This window comes from Desmodus rotundus, chromosome 3 (genome assembly GCF_022682495.2).
Source record: "Desmodus rotundus isolate HL8 chromosome 3, HLdesRot8A.1, whole genome shotgun sequence".
Lineage (NCBI taxonomy): Eukaryota > Metazoa > Chordata > Mammalia > Chiroptera > Phyllostomidae > Desmodus > Desmodus rotundus.
In genome coordinates, this window is record NC_071389.1 from 161,371,448 (window position 1) to 161,390,057 (window position 18,610).

General features: G+C 39.4%; 1 protein-coding gene across 1 annotated transcript in view; it reads left to right on the top strand.

Annotated features, from left to right (window-relative positions):
- The window catches only part of SLC2A13 (solute carrier family 2 member 13), a 280,975-nt gene that overhangs the window by 94,412 nt on the left and 167,953 nt on the right, over positions 1 to 18,610 (top strand). The gene's annotated exons all lie outside the window — the stretch shown is intronic.

The following is an 18,610-nucleotide window of genomic DNA, read 5'->3' on the forward strand; positions in this document are numbered from 1 at the left end:
TAGTCCCATCATGTAGGGAAAACTCTAGGAGAATAAAATTGAACTCTTGTGGCAAAAAAACAAAAGAGGCAATAATAAAACAGATTACTGGGAGCACATTTACATTATTCAGAAGCCAAATGTATTTTACAGTGACTTCTTATCTGTAAAATTTCATGAGAACCATGGCAATTTTCTTATCATTAATTCATGCCTTCATCCTTTTCTGGATCCTGAGAAATCACTTCTTTCCTGGGGAGTCTCTCAGCTGGAAAGTTAAGTGTATTGTTATGTTTCCAGATTTTTGTGGAAAATGCTGTGCATATGGCAATGATATTTTTAGCCCTTTTCATGTCAGACAAGCCTGAGTCTTTTTTCAAGACCTACTTTCAGTGTCATCTGTTTCGTATAAATCCGTCCCTGACACTCCCCATCGCCAGCAGAGCAGGATCTGGGTGCTGAAGATTGAGCAGTGAACGAAAGGAAGCCTTCACAGAATTTTCTTTCGAATGAGGAGAAGTGACCAGACATAGGAATGGCAAGTGGTGATAAAAGTTAGTGAGCAGATAAAGAGTGGTAGAAGACGGGGACAAGGAAGTGGCACTTTTTTATGGGTTGGTCCAGGAAGGTCAGAAAGATGGCATGCGTTCAAAAGGCTAAAATAAGTGAGGAGAGTGAGCCGTGCAGATACCCGTTCCAGTATGGAGTTTTAGGAGGTAAGGTGAAAAGAGCAGATTTTGTAGGGGCTCTAGGGATTTAGACATTTATTCTGAATGAGAAGGAGAGCCCCTGGAGGGTTATGAGCGGGGGACTGTCACAACCAACTTGGGTTTAGAAAGGCTCATTGTCACCTGTTTTCAGAATAGACTGGTGCAAGTCACTGGTGGAATCAGGTTTGTTAAAATAGAGGCTATCGGAATACAGTAGTCCCTCCTTATCATGGAGGGTACATTCCAGGACTCCAGTGGACGCCTGAAACCGAGGGTAGTGCCAAACCCTGTACTGTGTGTACTATGTTTTTCCTGTAATACACACTGGTGATGAAATTTAATTTGTAAATTATGCATAGTAAGAGATTACCAATGGTAACTAAAAATAAATTAGAACAATTACAACAATATGCTATATATAATGAAAGTTATGTGAATGTGTGCTTGGGTACTCACTCTCTGTCTCTCTGTGTGTCTCTCTCTCTTCCATAATTTTTATGTTTTTCAGCCCAAACCTATTCCTTACTTGCAGTAAATGGCTTGGTGTCACGCATTTTAGGGGATCCCTTGCTGAAGTCTTTGTCCAGGTTCAGTGCTTTCTGGTGTAACCTACTGCCACCAGGAGGAACACGTTTCCTGTTCGTGTCCTCCACCCACAAGTTTAATGCCTTCTCCGTCTTAACTAAGCATTTTCCATGTGCTGTGGCCATAACTTTGTAGTTTGAGATTTGATGGGAAAACTAATAAGAATTTCTTTTTATTTCTTCACAATTTCACAGATGAAAGATGGGTTCTTTTTGTAGATCTCAGCAAAGTCAGCATTTATTGTTTTTCCTAGTTAGAGACTGTTCACCTTTTCACAAAGGAAGTACTTTACGACTTCTTTTAGGGGTATAAAAATTGTCGACATCGAAACTCTTGTGCTTTGGGGCAATTATTATTAACTAAATAAGGGTTACTTGAACACAAGCACCAAAAAACTTAAACTACACCAAGATGATAACCAAGATGGCTGCTGAGTGACTCATGGGGCCGGGGCAGGTGTTGTCTGCAGTGGGGAGACACTGGGCGAGGGGCTGATTCACATCCCAGCAAATGGAATGAGGAGGCATGAGATTGCATCATGATACCCAGAATGACACACAATTAAAGACTTATTAATAGTTTATTTCTGGAATTTGATTTAATATTTTCAGACGGAGGTTGCCTGCAGGTAACTGAAAACACGTAGTAAATGGAGGACTACCGTAATCCCGAAACAAGAGGCCAAAGCCTCGGTGATTGCCATGGGGTGGGGGCGAGAAGTGGTATAGCGTACAGTTGACAGTATTTACTAATGCACTGGAAATGGGGTATAAGATGATTAGCAGAACTAAGATGACCTGAGGTTTTGGCTTAAGTATCTTAAGGATGTGGTAGTCATTAATTGAGAGAGACAGTGGAAGAAGGAAATTACTATTTTTATTGGGGGGGTCGGTGAAGTTAAGTGTGCTTTGGACACACTTAATTTGAGATACCATTATTTTTTAATTATTTTTTTATTTTTTGATTATAGTTCATATACAATATTATATTAATTTCAGGTATTTACCACAGTGACTAGACATTATATAGCTTACTAACTGGTCATCCCCCAAAATCTCATACCCATCTATACCATGCATAGTTGTTACAATACTGTTTACTATATTCCCTATGCTGTACTTTAATCCCCATGACCATTCTGTAACCACCAATCTGTACCTCTTAATCCCTTCACATTTTACACCCAGCTCCCAAGCCCCTGTCCCATCTGATAGCCGTCAAAATGTTCTTTGTATCTATGAGTCCCTTTCTGTTCTGCTTTTTCATTTTTTTTGTCATTTGGATTCAGTTGTTGATAGATATGCACTTATTGAGATTTTATTGTTCATATTTTTTATTCTTCTTAACATTTTCTGCAATGCTGGTTTGGTGGTGATCAATTCCTTTAGCTTTTCCTTGTCTGGGAATGTCTTTATATGTCCTTCCATCTAAATAATAGCTTTGCTGGGTAGAGTATTTGTGGTTGTAGGTCCTTGCTTTTCATTACATTGAATATTTCTTGCCAATCCCTTCTGGCCTACAAAGTTTCTGTTGAGAAATTAGCTCTGACAGTCTTATGGGAGCTCCCTTGCATGTAACTGACTGCTTTTCTCTTGTTGCTTTTAAGATTCTCTCTTTGTTTTTAATCTTTGCCATTTTAATTATGATGTGTCTTGGTGTGCGCCTCTTGGTATGGGTTCATTTTGTTTGAAACTCTGCATTTCTTGGACTTGTACGTCTATTTTCTTCACCTGGGTAGGGACGTTTTCTGTCATCATATTTTCAAATAGGTTTTCAATTTCTTGCTTTCTCTCTTGTCCTTCTGGCACCCACATTATGAGAATGGTGGTATACTTGAAGTTGTCCCAAAGGTCCCTTAAGCTATCCTCTTTTTTTTGAGGGGGGGTTCTTTTTTCTTTTTGCTGTTCTGATCAGGTGTTTTTTGCTTCCATGTATTTTCAATTACTGATTTGATTCTTGACTTTATCTTCCTTACTGGTTATTCCTTGTAAATTATTCTCCATTTCATGTAGTGTATTCTTCATTTCTGACTGGTTCTTCTTTATGGTTTCTGTGTTCTTTTTTTTTATGCTGTTGAAGTTCTAAGTTCTTTGAGCATCCTTATAACCATTGTTTTGAATTATGTATGTCTTAGTTCGTTTGCCTCCATTTCATCTAGTTCTTTTTCTTGTTCTTTCTCTTAGGACCCGTTTTTTTGTCTCCTTGTTTAGGCTACTTCCCTGTGTTTGTTTCCATATATTAGGTAGAGCTGTCCCATATCCTGGGCTTCAGTAGAGTGGCCTAATAGACTAGGTATCCTCTAGGGTCCAAGTGGCACAGCCTCCCTGTTCGCAGGAGCTGGGCACTCCATGTGCACCAACCCCACCACCATCCCCTTCCATGAGGGCTGTGTGTACCCTCCTGTTGTAGTGGAGCCTTGATTGCTATTGGCACATGAATAGGATGGATTTACCCCCAGTTCATTCAGCTTTGAGGACTGCCTGGGACCACTGTGGAGGCTCAGTGTGGCTTTGTGCCCGAGTTTACTCCGTGAGTGAACTTGTCACTTGTCGGGGTGTTTGAGTGGTGCTTTGAAATGGTCTGAAGCTGTCTACTGGGTGTGCTAGGTCTGGGGTCTCCAGGGAGATTGGTGCAGGCCAAGGTCAGCTGCCACTTTTGTTCTGCCAGGATCCTTCCTGCATGAGCTACAAAGTGACCTGCAGATTGCTGCAACTTGTGCCGGGCTTGGAGGTTCCCAGGAGAGGCCAGGCTGTGAACCAAGGATGGCTGCTGCTAGTGCTGGGCCTGGGGCCAGTTATTGAAAGATATGGGGTATGCTAAGATTAGACGCTACTTGTCTGAAAGATTTTAGGAAAGCCTGAAGTATGAACCAAGACAGCCCCTTCATATAGAAAAGCCACTGGAAACAGCTTGGGTGGGCCTCAGCTTTGTGGGTCAGGGTCTCAGGGACTCACCAGGGTGGGTGAACAGCCTTAGCTAGGTTGATGGAGACTCAGATATGGTGCCCACCTGCTGGCTCTAGGGGGGAAAGGCTCATCAAAGGAACAGTGGCCTCTGCCAGCACTTATTTCTGGGAGAAAGCTGACCCTCCAGCTCTCACACTGATGCCAAATGGTTCAGTTCCTCCCTGTATGTCCCTGGTGCTTTTGAGTTGCTGTCCCAGCACGGGAGCTCAGAGGGCGTGAGTCCCAGTAAGTCTGAATGCAGGCCCTTTAAGACTCCAGAAGCCCTTCGCTCACTCAGCCACAATCCTTGCTGGTTTTTACAGCCGAAAGTTATGGATACTTCTTTTCCTGGCACTAGAATCTTGGGTCCTGCATGGGATCCCTGGCTTCTCAGGAGGGACCTCCACAGCTGAGATCTCTCTCCTGACTTTTCTCTGCCACATGTGGGTGTGGGATCAGCCCATTCTGGTCTCTGCCACTCCTACCAGTCTGCATGTGGCTTTTTTTTTCTTTACCTTCCTTAGTTGTAGAACTTGGGTTCAGCTAGATTTCAGGTGGTTCTGAATGAAAGCTCTCCTGTAGTTTAGTTGTAATTTTGATGTGGTTGTAAGAGGAGGCAAATACTGCATTTACCTACAGTGCCATCTTGACTGGAAACCTTGGATGCCTTTAGACATCCAAGCATAGAAATTGAGCAGAGAAGATGAGCAAATTTTTGGTTCAGGAATTATGAATTGGGAATCAAGGATGTATACATTATATTTGAGACCATGTTTATACATGTCTCTGTCATAACATTTATTTAATTACTTTGTCATCATTTGTTCCCATATCTGTCTTTCTAGGTTAAGATACCTGAGGGTACAGACTGCATCTTATTTGGCATTTAAAAATTGTTTTTAATGTATTGATTTGAGAGAGAGAGATTGATGTTGATTTGTTGTTCCACTTATTGATTGATTCATTGATCAGTTCTTATGTGTGCCCTGACTGGAGATGGAACCTGCAACCTTGGCATACTGGGACAACACTCTAACCCAGGCATCCCCAAACCCCAGGCTGTGCACTGGTACCAGTCCATGGCCTGTTAGGAACTGGGTCGCGCAGCAAGAGTTGAGCAGGGGTGAGTGAGCAAAGCTTTACTTGCATCACTTCATGAGCTCTGATGCAGTGGAGCGAGAGAGGCTTTGCTTGCTTTACCAACTGAGCTCTGCCTCCTGTCTTCCCCCCAGCCTCCATCCCATCTGTGGAAGAATTGTCTTTCACAAAAGTGGTTCCTGATGCCAAAATGTTTGCGGACCACTGCTAACCAACTGAGCTACCCAGCCAGGGCTTATTTGACATTTAACATTTTGTTCACGGTAGCCTGGCCATGGTGTGAAGCTGTAGGTTTCTGCTTTCTTTGTGGGTGTCAGCAACTGGGTTTTACTTAGTGCTTTACAGGGAAGGCCATTTTTCTTAACACAAAAAGTTACAGTTTAAAAGCAGCTAAAGGGGGAAATTGGGTTGTTAAAATTACAGTTTACGGGTCAAAGCTTGAGATTTTATTCTCTCTAGATATCTAACTCTTGCTCTCAATGGCAGTTACTCTTTTGTTCTAAGAAATACATGCCTTTGGATTGCCCACTGAGTACGGTCATAATCCAGGCATAAGTGACAGCTTTAACCAAGATAAATGCCCTGAAAGAAATAAAACTCATACCTATTGCCTATTGACAAGCAGCATCAATGTCCCTAATACTTATGCTCTTTGAAATTGGTCAGCTTGATCAGTGTCACCCAAAGTGTGGCCCACAGTCTCTAAATGCTTCTCCCTCTTTTGATCAGCTGCATGTTAAATACAGCAATTGAGATAAGTACTTAGAGCACAGGTGGCAAACACAAGGCCGAATCTGGCCCTCCACCTTGTTTTATCCGGCCTGGCACCCCGTTTCTACCCAGCGGCAGCACCGAGCTCCTTGCCCCTAGTTAAGGAGCAGTTACATTTATACAGTCCTAAAATTACATTCAGCCCTTTGAAGGCAACTGCGAGGCTGATGTGGCCCCCGGTGAAAATGAGTTTGACACCCCTGACTTAGAACCTTTTACTGCCAAGGGTCAGAGTAATTGTATGCCTTTTGACTCTAATAAGCAACTGTTTGTACTTGTATGTCTGTTTTTAAATTTGGTTTTTCTAGTAATCCATTTTATTTAACAAAATGTGAATCTGAAAACATGGAAATTTAAAACACTGGGTTCACAAATAGTTTGAGAAGCTGTGTATTGGTTCATTATATTAAAAGGTACTTCATTATTTGGGGGCTCAGCTGAGTCAGTAATTCTCACTGGAGTGGGGTAGATGAAAATCTTACTAACAGGCATGATCAATATCAACAGAAAAATGTGTGTATTTTGAAAAAAATTATTTACTCTATTTCTCTCACATCATGAATTGCTGATAAGGGTATGATGTGACGGCATAAAAGGTAAAGAACCCCCTACTACACGGAACCTGAAAGATTTCAGGATTTAAGTTTTTGTTGGTTAAGTTGCCTATAATCTCCAGTCTGACATTTTGGGGAGCAGATTTATCAGGTATGTGGCCACTGCTGGGCGTAAATATTTCCCGTCAGCGTCCAAACTTGAGGTGTGTCTTCACATGTTACGATGTTGTTTTATGGTTTCCTAAAAGCAGTCTCTGGGCCACAGCACATCTGTGCACCAAATACTAACCTTGTTTCTTAGCTCGTGGACATGTTTACACCTTTCGTTTATTGTTCTTGACACTTCAAAAGGAAGTTATCAGGAGACACACTGATTCAATAATCACTTTGGTCAGTTCCTTAATACTTCTCTTAACTGTTACTACATCCCTCGAATAATTTTATTTCCTTTTTATTAAATAAATAACAGTAATATGCCTCACAAAATGCACGTAATGGCTAACCTGGTAATTTCAGAGACAGGAGATGAGCAGATGTGAGGAGTAGAAGTAAAGGGAAGCTCTGGGAATTCTATCAAACCATCAGACACTGAGAAACAAACAGCAGAATGAGCACTATGCACAGTAAAGCCCTGGGAGAGACGAGGCAGCGGCAACTGTGCTTTCCTCTAGGCTGTGGGTTTTGACATTGTTTCCCGTTCTTTATCGTTTAGAACTTCAATATCAGTATTATCAATATTAACCATATATTAGTATAAATATTAACCTTATTATTATCAATATTAACCATAATTACTATAAATATTGTTTATATTTGCCCTCCCCCAAACATGTAAATAACCTAACCGTGGGTCAGAGAAGAATGTTAATGGATTTGGTATTCTAGTTTTGATGTTCTTGATTTTCGAGGAGCTAAAAAATTTTTGTCAAACTCCTTCTTCTTCATGATTGCCCCAGTGACCTCCCATATAGATTGCTCCTTCCATCTTTTATAAAGATATGTGACAGCAGATCTCTGCCAGGGAGTGAGTATGTGAAAAGCTATTTTTCTAAGGGCTGTTTGTTTCGTTACTTACAAAACCATAAAGATGTTGACAAATAACTCTCAATCCAAACTTTTAGTCATCAAGGACATTAGCCACTTAAAAAAAAAAACTGAAAGGAACTATTGGCTACCTTTTATGAGACATTGTTAAAGAAATGGCTTTGATTAAGAAATAATCTCTTAAAAAATAATGGGATGTGCCCTGACTGGTATGGCTCAGTTGATTGGGCGTCCCTCTGAGAACTGAATGGGTCGCCAGTAGGATCCCCAGTCAGGGCACGTGCCTGGGTTACAGGTTCAGTCTCTGGTCGGGGTGTCTATGAGAGGCAACTGATGGATGTTTCTCTCTCTCTCTTTCTCCCTCCCTTCCCCTCTCTAGAAAGAAGTAAATAAAATCCTTAAAATAAAACGGGATGTAACTGGATGTTAATAATAACAGAATTTCTGTATTGAACCTTCATAATTAGTGGTAATAATGATTTTCTATACTTTACTTTCTTTATGTATATTGTATAGCATATTGAATCCCAGTTTAGTACCAGAAATTTGTGCTTAAATTGGGTAGAAACAAAAGTTAAATCAAAAAATTATTTCAATATCCTTTCCCTTTATTCTAAACCTTGTTTATAAAAGATTACATTTGTTATTGTTCTGTTATCCTGTTTTGTAAATAGTTAATGAAAGAGAGACTGTGACTCTGAAAGTATCTTAACCAACTGAAAGAATTTACATATTCTCTCATTTGTGGAAGATGGACTATATTTTACTGACACTCCATTTGTTGCTCACAAAAGTTTTATTTTCTTAGAATTGTCTTGAGAGTCAGTTTGTGAGTCAGAAAACAATATATCCCATTTACTCAATAACAAAAATTTACTGCATTCTTATTTTATCGGTTCTCTCCTGATGCCAGATACACTCTGGTGAGAAAACCCATGGTTACTGAGTTCATAGAGCTCACAACGTGGTGGGAGAGACAACGGTAATAAAAACACACACATTAAATACTGAGTAGTTATAATAAGACCTCTAAAGGAAAGGAATGTGTTTATGAGACATAATAATTTACATACGAAGTGGGTAGGCATTTAATGAAGGCAAAGGATGAGCAATAACTTTGCATGACTCATTAATTTGGAGGTATCTATTCTTTTTTCATCTCAAATGCTTTTACTCAACTAAATAAACCATTTTCTCAATAAGTCTGCCTCTCATGCTTTCACTCTAAGTCAAATTATTTTTCTTAATCCTCACTTGAGGATATGTTCATTGATTTGAGGGAGAGAGGGAGAGAGAGAGAGAGGGAGAGAAACATCAATCAGCTGCTTCTACTATGTGCCCTAACCGGGGATGGCACGGACAGCCTAGGTATGTGTCTTGACCAGGAATCAAACCCACAACCTTTTGGTGCATGGGACAATGGTCCAACCAGCTAAGTGACCTAGCTAAAGCAAAGCCAAATTCTTTTGCAAAGGATGGAGGTTGTGACCACTGAGGATATTCAAAGTATGCCACTTGTTCTAAATCTGGTTCTAAAATATTTTCAGAAATATTTTGAGCTGTAACATTAATATGTAAGTAATTTTATAATCTCTTTCCCAAGGTGACTTTAAAGGAAACAGGTTTATATGTTTTGTGTTTCTTCAAAAATCAGCCATATTACTTTATAACAATTCTTAATATAATGAGAATAGAAGACAGGCTATAATTTTTTGAGTGGCTTAGCCCACTGCTTTTTCTTCTAGAGAAAGTGAAAACTAACAAAAGATAATTTCTGTAATTGTGAATGCAGTTCTGTTTGGCTCAGTTGCTTGTTCAGTGTCTAACAGAAATAAAACAGCTTGATGTGTGGAAAGATTAAGGACTTTTTCTTGAACTTTGAAATAATATAATCATTGACCTCAGCATTTACTAGCTCTTTGATCTTTGGAAAGTTATTTAGACTATCAGAGCCTTAGTTTTCTAATCCGTGACATGGGATAAATACTGTAAATCGCTAGGTAGCATTACAGATTAATTCATAGAGAGCTTGAATCTAGTAAGTGTCAAATATTAGCTCATGCCACCCTCTCTCCAGTGCTTTCATCCCCCCTCCACTTTTACCACGGTTGTCAGACAGAATGAAATCCAGTCATTAGTTTAAAATGCATTTGTTGTTTTCATGGTTTCCTTTTATGATTTTTTTTAATGTATTTTTTTGGAAAACATACTACTCTACTACAGGAGATGACAATGGTAGGGTTAAGGGTAGAGAAAGACAACGTGAGTTTTTCTAGAACTAAATTGCATTCTTTATAAAAAAGTAAAGCCAGAAAGCTTTAAAAGCTATGTCTAGGAAGGTGGGAGTCTTGGCTTTGGTGAGTGGAAAGTGTACAGTGAAAAGGTCTCATTTAAATTATTTGATAAGGTAAGTTAGGTTGGTCCCTACATTCAAATAATATATTTTCCATTAAAGGTTACAACATTGTGACAAGTAGGAAACACCAGAAATAATACTTATGTAAACTAATCATGGTAACTTGAAATGAATCATGGAACTAATAAATGTATTCATAGATAGTCTACTTCAGCTAGAATCTCTCTCTCCTGCTTTCAACTCTCAGCTCATGTACTCACCCTTTAAGGCTCTTACGATTGTCTGCTGTGCCATGTGTGGTGTACGTTTCTTGAGGGCAAGGACCTTGTCTAATTATCTTTGAGCCTCCCAGTTAGTACGGAGTCCTGGTGATGATGACGAATTCCATTTGAAGGTAACCAAACAGAACATGCTCTAGTGCTGTCATAATAGGTACCCAAGGTGCTGTACGAAGGAGCTATTTTAAAGTCTGCGTATTTTCAGCCTTATTCGAAGACGAACTCCTGAGCAAGGCTGACACCTTATGACAGCAGTGCCTCCTCTGTGACTCACGTTTCTGAATGATGTTGCCGTTGTTTTTATGTATGAGCTGTTATATTTTGGACACTTAGCTGAGAAGATAGGGCTTCTACTCTGCTGTTAGTATACACAGTTACTTCGAGTGTTTGAATATGGTTTGTTGCTTTTTTTGGCTCAAGGTTCCTAAGGAAGTATGCATTATTGAACGTTATAGGCTTTCACTCTTGAGAGTTGCTCTATCCATTCGTGATGAGTGTTAATAGAAAGTGGAATAAAAACAGTTGCATTTATGAAAGAGCAACTGCATCTGTTCTGTGCATGGGTTGTTTAAAGTTTAAAAGCTATTCTGGTCAAATAAATAAATCTTAAGACAGGGGCTTACTTACTTGAATCCTTAGAGCTTATTTTCAGATTTCCCCTGGGAAATGTTACATTTGGCTGAAATCTCTAAACTGTTTTATCTGCCAAGGATTACCCAGGAAGAGAAAGCTTCAATTAAAACTAATGGGACTTGTCATGGGGAAATTCAGAAAATTTCTCCTACCTTTTAGTTGTACAAATAGAGTAAAAATGTAGGCATTGTCCAAGTAAAGCTTATTATGTGAATTTACTTTTATGTGGGAATTTAAATGCAAATAGATTGTCTTTAAAAAGATGTAGGTAGTTAAAATTGCAGTGTTAGTTTAATATTAGAGAGTACAAAATTTTCTCAGTTCCCTCCTTGGGCATTATCATCTTCCTGTCCGGGAGCAAATTAACAAAATAAAGTATAAGCGGCTTAGAGGGGGTGATTTTTTTTCTGTCCCTCAATTTTGTAAAATTACTACTCATTAGGGAGTATAGAGGTTGTCTCAGTGAAATTTGCTCTGATGTCTGTCTCTGAATCAGAAACATCTGTAAAAATCACCAGAGTGAGTGGCAGCCCAGCTCTTTCCAGGCGTTGCAGAGGCCATTTGGTCCTGTGACATAAAAGAACAATCTAGTACAAAAAGAATAAATGGTTCTTGATACTAGTATGAGTTTTAAGATTTCTGAATGGTAAAGTAAAATTGAGCTGTCATTCAGTTAAATGCTTAAAAATTAAGTCCTGAACACACACACACACACACACACACATTTGATTAATTCGGCATTTAGGCAATGTTGACAACAGAAATAAATTTTGCCTCTAAGTTGTCTGTGAAAAATTATGTAAAAGTTTACACAGAAAATTTATAGTGTAAACACATTACAAGGGGAATAGGAATTATTTATTAAGATATATGATATAAAACTTCTCAGATAGTTTACAGGCATTGATGTGAGTGATATTCACATTGTTCCATGCCATTTTTTCTAAAATTGTACAAATTGCTATATATATATGGTATGATACACAATAAGTTTAAACATATCTTGTAAAATAATTTTGAAGTATTTAGATTTAGATTCTTCAAGAAGAAGTGCTTCAAAAATACTGGAAAATAATGCTGGGACTAAAGAAAATTTGGGGGAACAACATGAAGCTTTTTAAAAATGGAGTCAAGTGCATGAAACTGTCAGAACTCGGGACGGAGCCAGCAGCTGTTGAGGGTGCGTCCTGTCTAGGCATTGTGCGTACATACCTCCAGTTTGCGTCATGGTTACCCTGCTTTATAGATGAGGACACTGATTTTGTCGGCATAGTTAGTAAGAACATGCGTGGAAGCCAGTTCCGGCCTTGAGTCCTCTCTGTAGCATTCACAATCACGTGGGAGCCCTTGGACGCGTGGTTTAACTGGGTTTGCAGGCGGGGCTTTGGTGTCAGACCCTCAGCTAAGTGCTAGCTTCACCAGTTAGCAGTTCTGTGACCTTTACAGCGGGAATAATACTTGCCTTATATATTTGTTGTTGAAATCAAATGATGGGTGTAAAGGAGTTATTTCATAGTTTATTGACGCAGGTACCAGCCTGCAGTGTTCGTGGCCTTATAGTGGAGAATAAGTCTACCAAGACATGATCTGTTTGGGGAGGAAAGGTGGCCGATTTCTCTAAGGAGAAGGGCCAGGAACATGTTCCTCCATGGACTTTTATTGGGTTTATTTGCATAGGAATACAGGGTGTATATGTAAAGTTCATCAATCATTGTCAGGCAGTAATGATCAAACAATTGATAACATTCAAAGAACTATGAGGGCTTATTTAGAGTCAGGGTCAGATAGCTAAAGGACCAGAAAATTTGGGGGAAACAAATTTAAATTGAGGGTATTAGCAAAGCAGGTTTCACAGGATTTTATGCATTCTTTCTTAGGCCTGATTGCCCTGGTGAACCCACCCTTTCCAGCACAGGACCGCACCCACCTCCAGCATTGTTTCAGGCTTAAGTGGAGCAGGGGAAGTAAGGCAGCCAAGAGATTAGGAGACTCCTTGCAGACAGAATGAGGACTCAGGCCATGTCAAAGCCAAGGGGTGAGGGTCCATCACCCACCCCCCTTATCAATAGCCCCCAAATCCTACCCTGAGGGCCCCCTGGTGACTCTGCCTGTCTTAGGTCATCCCTCCCTTGAGTAATCTTACCCATCATTGGCTAACTGGTCAGGCACTGGGGACCAGGCAGGATGAAGTAAAGTGGGCAGAGGCGGTGCTCCTACCAGGGAGATAGCTTTATCTCCTTAGTGGCTTAGGATCCCAAGGTTTCTCACTCAGCCTTAGCCATGGGGTGGTTACACCTTCTGAAACCAGGCAGGGCAGTTCCCAACAGTTTGTGGTGTTGAAAGTTCAGAAATAACAAAAGTAAGGCCAATGAATCACCAAAGTAGTGATTAATAAAAGTTTATTGTGCACGCATCAAAAAGAGAGTTTAAAAGCCAGGAGCATTCAAACAAAAACATGGACTGAGGCTCAGGGGTATCTTGTGATAAAGCAGTGACTATTCTTCACAGTGATTGTTTGTAATATTAGAGTTTTCTTAAATGGTAGGGAATTGGACAGTGGTTACCGCATTATCAACCTTAGGAAACAGTTTAAGTTCAGTTTATGATTTTCAGAGGCATAAGCAAGAAATGACCCAAGTCAAGTTCATCTTGCAAAACAAGCTAAATTAAGTTTTGTTTGTATGACTACACTGGGTTTTTCTGCTTGGGGGATTTTCAAGGATAGACCCTGTTTAGTTTTTATTTTAACAGTGGACTGTAGTAAGTGCTAATAAACAATGTTGATGGCAAGGATAATGGTGTGGGTTGGGGTGGGCTGGTAGGGCAGAGCTCAGCTAGAAACCCAGGCATATCTAGTTTCAGATCACATGCTTTTCCTCCTGACTCTGATTTTGGGAAAGATCAGACAGAATGGCATGAAAATGTGCCTTGAATCAAAAGCAGAGTTTTTGAAACTGAAGAATTTCAACAGATATGCAAGGCACATACTCTTGTGCTGATAGGCATTAGATTCAAGGACCCCAGCCACATGGAAATTAGTCCAGTGAGAGGGATAAACAGTAAATAAGAAAACAAACATATAACTTGACTTCTGATGATTATAAGTTCTAGGAAGAAGCAGCAGCCTAGGTGGATAAATTTAACTGACAGTGTGAAAGAAAGATGACTCTGGTTGTTTAAGTAGCTGGGTGAATGGAGATTTTATTTCATGAAGTGGAGATTGCTGAAGGAGAAGTGAATTGGTTGGGAATCAGAAGTTCTATTTTTGTTTTTGTTTTTGTTTGGGTTTTTTTTTTAATTTTATTGTTATTCAGTTACAGTTGTATGCCTTTTCTCCCCATCCCTCCACCCCACCCCAGCCAAACCCACCTCTCTCCCCCACCTCCACCCTCCCCCTTGATTTTGTCCATGTGTCCTTTATAGTAGTGCCTGTAATCCCCTTTCCCCACTGTCCCCTCCCCACTCCCCCTGGCTATTGTTAGATTGTTCTTAACTTCAATGTCTCTGGTTATATTTTGTTTGCTTTTTTCTTCTGTTGATTATGTTCCAGTTAAAGATGGAATTCTACACAGCAGAGAGAAAGAAGGAGCTTATACCCTTTGCAACAGAAGTTCTGTTTTACCTTGTACAATACGATTTGAAATGCTGATTATATACGATTATATATTCAAATATAGACCCAGATTAAGAAGTTGGGCATGTGAGTCTGGAGCTCAGAGGTGAGGTTAGCATGGCAGCGTTAATTTAGGAGGCAGGAAATTGATGGAGATCCATGGGAAATACTTCAGTGGAGATAGGGACTTGGGCCCTGGGGCATTCCAAAGTTTGGAGGTCTGGTCTAAGAGCTGGACCAGCCAAGGCTACTGAATAGAGGCATCCAGGGGTGTAGGAGTAAAACTGGGGGAAAGTGGTTTCTGGAAGGTAGTGACAGAAGTGTTTCAGGAAGGAATCAAAAAGCAACTGTTTCCTGTGTTGCTCCTAGTTGAAATTTGATCATTGGATTTGCAAAGTGCAGGTAATTGGAGACCTTCTCAAGAACATTTTCAGTGGGTGGTTGGGTATGAAAGTCTGCTTAGAAGGGGGTTGAGGACAGAACAGGAGATAAGGAAGTGGAGATATAAGGTATAGATGATTCTTAAGGATTTTTTATTTTTTGTAAACTAGGACAGAAAAATTAGGTGTGAACTGGAAGGTCATTTGCATTATTTAAAAGTTGATTTTTCAGTTTTTTTTACTATGGATGATACTGTATAATACATCCAGATTATGTGCTTGTAGGAAGGATTCAACAGATGGAGAAACTGACATTGGGATACAGGGATGGATAATTATCACAGGAACAATATTCTGCAAAGATTTAAAGGAGTTGGATTCAGAACAAAAGTGGACAGGTGAGCCTTGTGGGGTGGAGGGGGATGGCAGAGGGGAGGGATGGCAGAGTATACGAGTCAAGATAAGGGGAGATTGCCATTGTGGTACTGAGAAGATGAATTAGTTCTCTTCTGATAGCTTGTTTTCTCAGTGAAATAAGAACTGAGGTCATTAGTAAGTGCATTGAAATGGATGAGTCATGTTAATTAACCAGCATCTGCATAAACTGCATTCTCAGGCAGAAGGCTCTGGGGAGATGTTTCCCAGCAGAAGGCTTTGTGAGCTGTATTCCCTGCTGGACTTCAGCTGTAAATGCTGTTTGTGTTTTTCTACCATGTGATTCTTACAGATTTCAGTTGAGCAGTAAGGTGTGAATAAAAGCCCCCACTGAACAGCCTACTTTATACCTTCAGTTTTTCACTGTGTGTTATGAGGTGACTTCCTAAGAAGTAGGACATCACAGTCAATTTATATGCATAAACAATATTTTCATTTTTTATTATAGGCATATGTATTGTTTTAAACCTCTAATGTGAATTAGGATTTATAATGATTTATAGTTCTATTTAGTATATATAGTGAGTCAGAAGGTATGAGAGGAACCACCTGGTAATTCACACACTGCTATAAAGAAACAGTAGCAAAGGGATTTTCATCCACCAAGAGATGCTGACATGACTCAAGCCAATTCTGAAATGATGGCATGGTTAACAACCTTTTGACAAAAGTGGTCACAGTTCAATTATTTGTTAATGTTAGTCCTTAAAAAAATGTTTCTTATTTGAAAACCATTTAAAGGAAATATTTTATATAATCAAATCATCTTTTAATTCAGTTTGATTATTATTCAGTGGGCCTTGCGGAAATAAACACATGCATAGACACACGGACTCGGCTGTTAAAGGGCTTAAAAACCTGGTGTTAAATAATGTGTAAAAATAGTCATTGTGCAAAGTAAAAATATAAGTGATGTAAGAGGAGTGTGAAAAATAGGATTAAGCAAATAATTCTGACATTTCAGTCAGAGCAGGGAAGACTCCATGGATAAGATTATTTCAGCAGGACCTCAAAGGATGGGTGGGATTTGGGAGGAAGAGATTTGGGACTGGTGTAAGCATTCCATGAACGAAAAGAACTTGAAATAAGGCAAAGAAGTGTGGCAGTAAGTACATGTGTTCAGAGTGGTGACAAGTCCTCGTGGCTGTGTTACGGCATTTACATGTGAATCCAGATACCAGACTGTTCTAAGCACCGTAATAAAGAGCCTCTAACTATTGGGGATGCATCGAAGTTATGTTTTGAAGAAGGGAGTAAAATGATTATGGCTGCTTATTAGTTTGATGATTGGTCACAAAGGATGGACTGGAAATAGGAGATAATCTGAGGATATTTGAGGAGGATATTTGCTGATCAACCCAAAGTCATATGTAACAAGTAGACAGGGGGAGAGAGAGAGAACGCATGCACACACACATGCGCATGCACAGGGATATTATATTGGTTTGTGTGTGTGACTATGAGTGATTTAATGAATTTGATTTTGAACTTGTTCAGTACCTATAGTTCTGCATTATTTTTGTGCTTGTTTGGTTATGTTTTGGCCTATTTCTCAAATGATTTTGTGAAGTTGACAGTAAATACATTCAGTAAAGTGGAACTAAAATAAAAAAAATAATGATAATGGAAATTAAAAATTAGAGAAAGTCAACACCAGGGAAAACTAGTGTGTGTGTATATGTACATACATTTATACACACACATATATATGCAATTAGTTGCATGGTTCTCACTGTCCAGGAAGAAGAAAAATGAAATAATATTTTCAGTGGCATTTACATATTTTTTCTTTTTATTGAATTTATTGGGGTGACATTGGTCAATAAAATTATATAGATTTCAGGTGTACAATTCTATAACACATCATCTGTATATTGTGTTGTGTGTTCCACCCCAAGTCAAGTCTTCCATCACCATTTATTCCTCCCTTTACCCTTTTCTGCCTCCTCTGTAAGACTTCATATGGGCAATATGGATAAAGAGAAAAAATGTCCTCCGTGATAGCAAATGTGATAACGTAATTTAAAAAGATAGTTCTTACAGCTCCAGGACACAAATATTACTCTGGGGACCATGAAGGAGGATGAGATTATAGGAAAAATTTGAATGTGCACGTGCATGGTATTTGCTGCATTTTTAAAAATTAAAAGATGGAATTTGGAAGTAAAAGAGACTGGCTACAATAGACTTTAAAGGACGTGGTTACATATCCTTGGAGAATGCCTACATAAAGTTAATAGAAGAAAAGGATCCAGCAAAGGTCACTGAAATGGAACCAAAAAAAATGTTAGAGGAGAAGCCATTCTCTAGTGTCAGAGAAGGGAAGAGATACGAGAATTTTACAAAAGACTTGGTCATAACATGAAATGTAAGGTCAAAAAGAATGACTACCGTATTTTTCGGACTATAAGACACACCCCCCAAATTTGGGGGAATGGGGGTGCGTCTTATAGTCCAAATGTAGCTTACACGGTTCGCAGGGCGGGGACGGTGGAGCCGGGTCGCCATTGCAGGAAGTCTTATGGTCCGGTGCGTCTTATAGTTCAAAATATGTGGTGCTTCATTATTGGTATTAGCAATTAGAATTTCGTTAATAGCCTTTTGAGAGAGTTTTAATGCAATGGGGGAAAGAGGTGGGGTGACTTAGAAAATGAAATGGCAGAAATTGAGAAAGTGTGTGTAGACCTTTCAGGGAGTGTGGCGATGGTTGTAGTTTGGTATAACTGGGAGAGAGGGATTGATCGGAAGGGAAGGCAGGAGAGTCATGATGTGCAAAATCCCAGGGGAGGAAGGAGACGGCAGGACAGACCACATAAATGGAGGGTCAGAGAGGAAAGGGTTACTTTTACTGAGCAGGAAGGGAAGGAGAAACAGGTAAGGATATTAAGCAACTTATATCAAAAGGGAGGTAAGTTATAAGAATTTACATCAGGTCGCTTCTGAAATGGTTTAGATTTGAGACAATTTGCAAAGTGAGGTTGAAAGTATGTATGGATAGGGAATCTATTTCGGGTATGACACTTGAGCTCAAAATACCATTTTAGAACACATATTTTTGATGCCATCTTCTGGTTCTAAATATGTCAGTTTTTTTATTTTATTAGAAATGATTTAGTTTGCTTTGCCCCTTTATAACTACTCAACTCCCACACATGTATTTCTTTTCATTAAAAGACCAAATGAATATGTAATAATAAAGTGAAAAAAGCTTCATATCAATAAGCTAAAT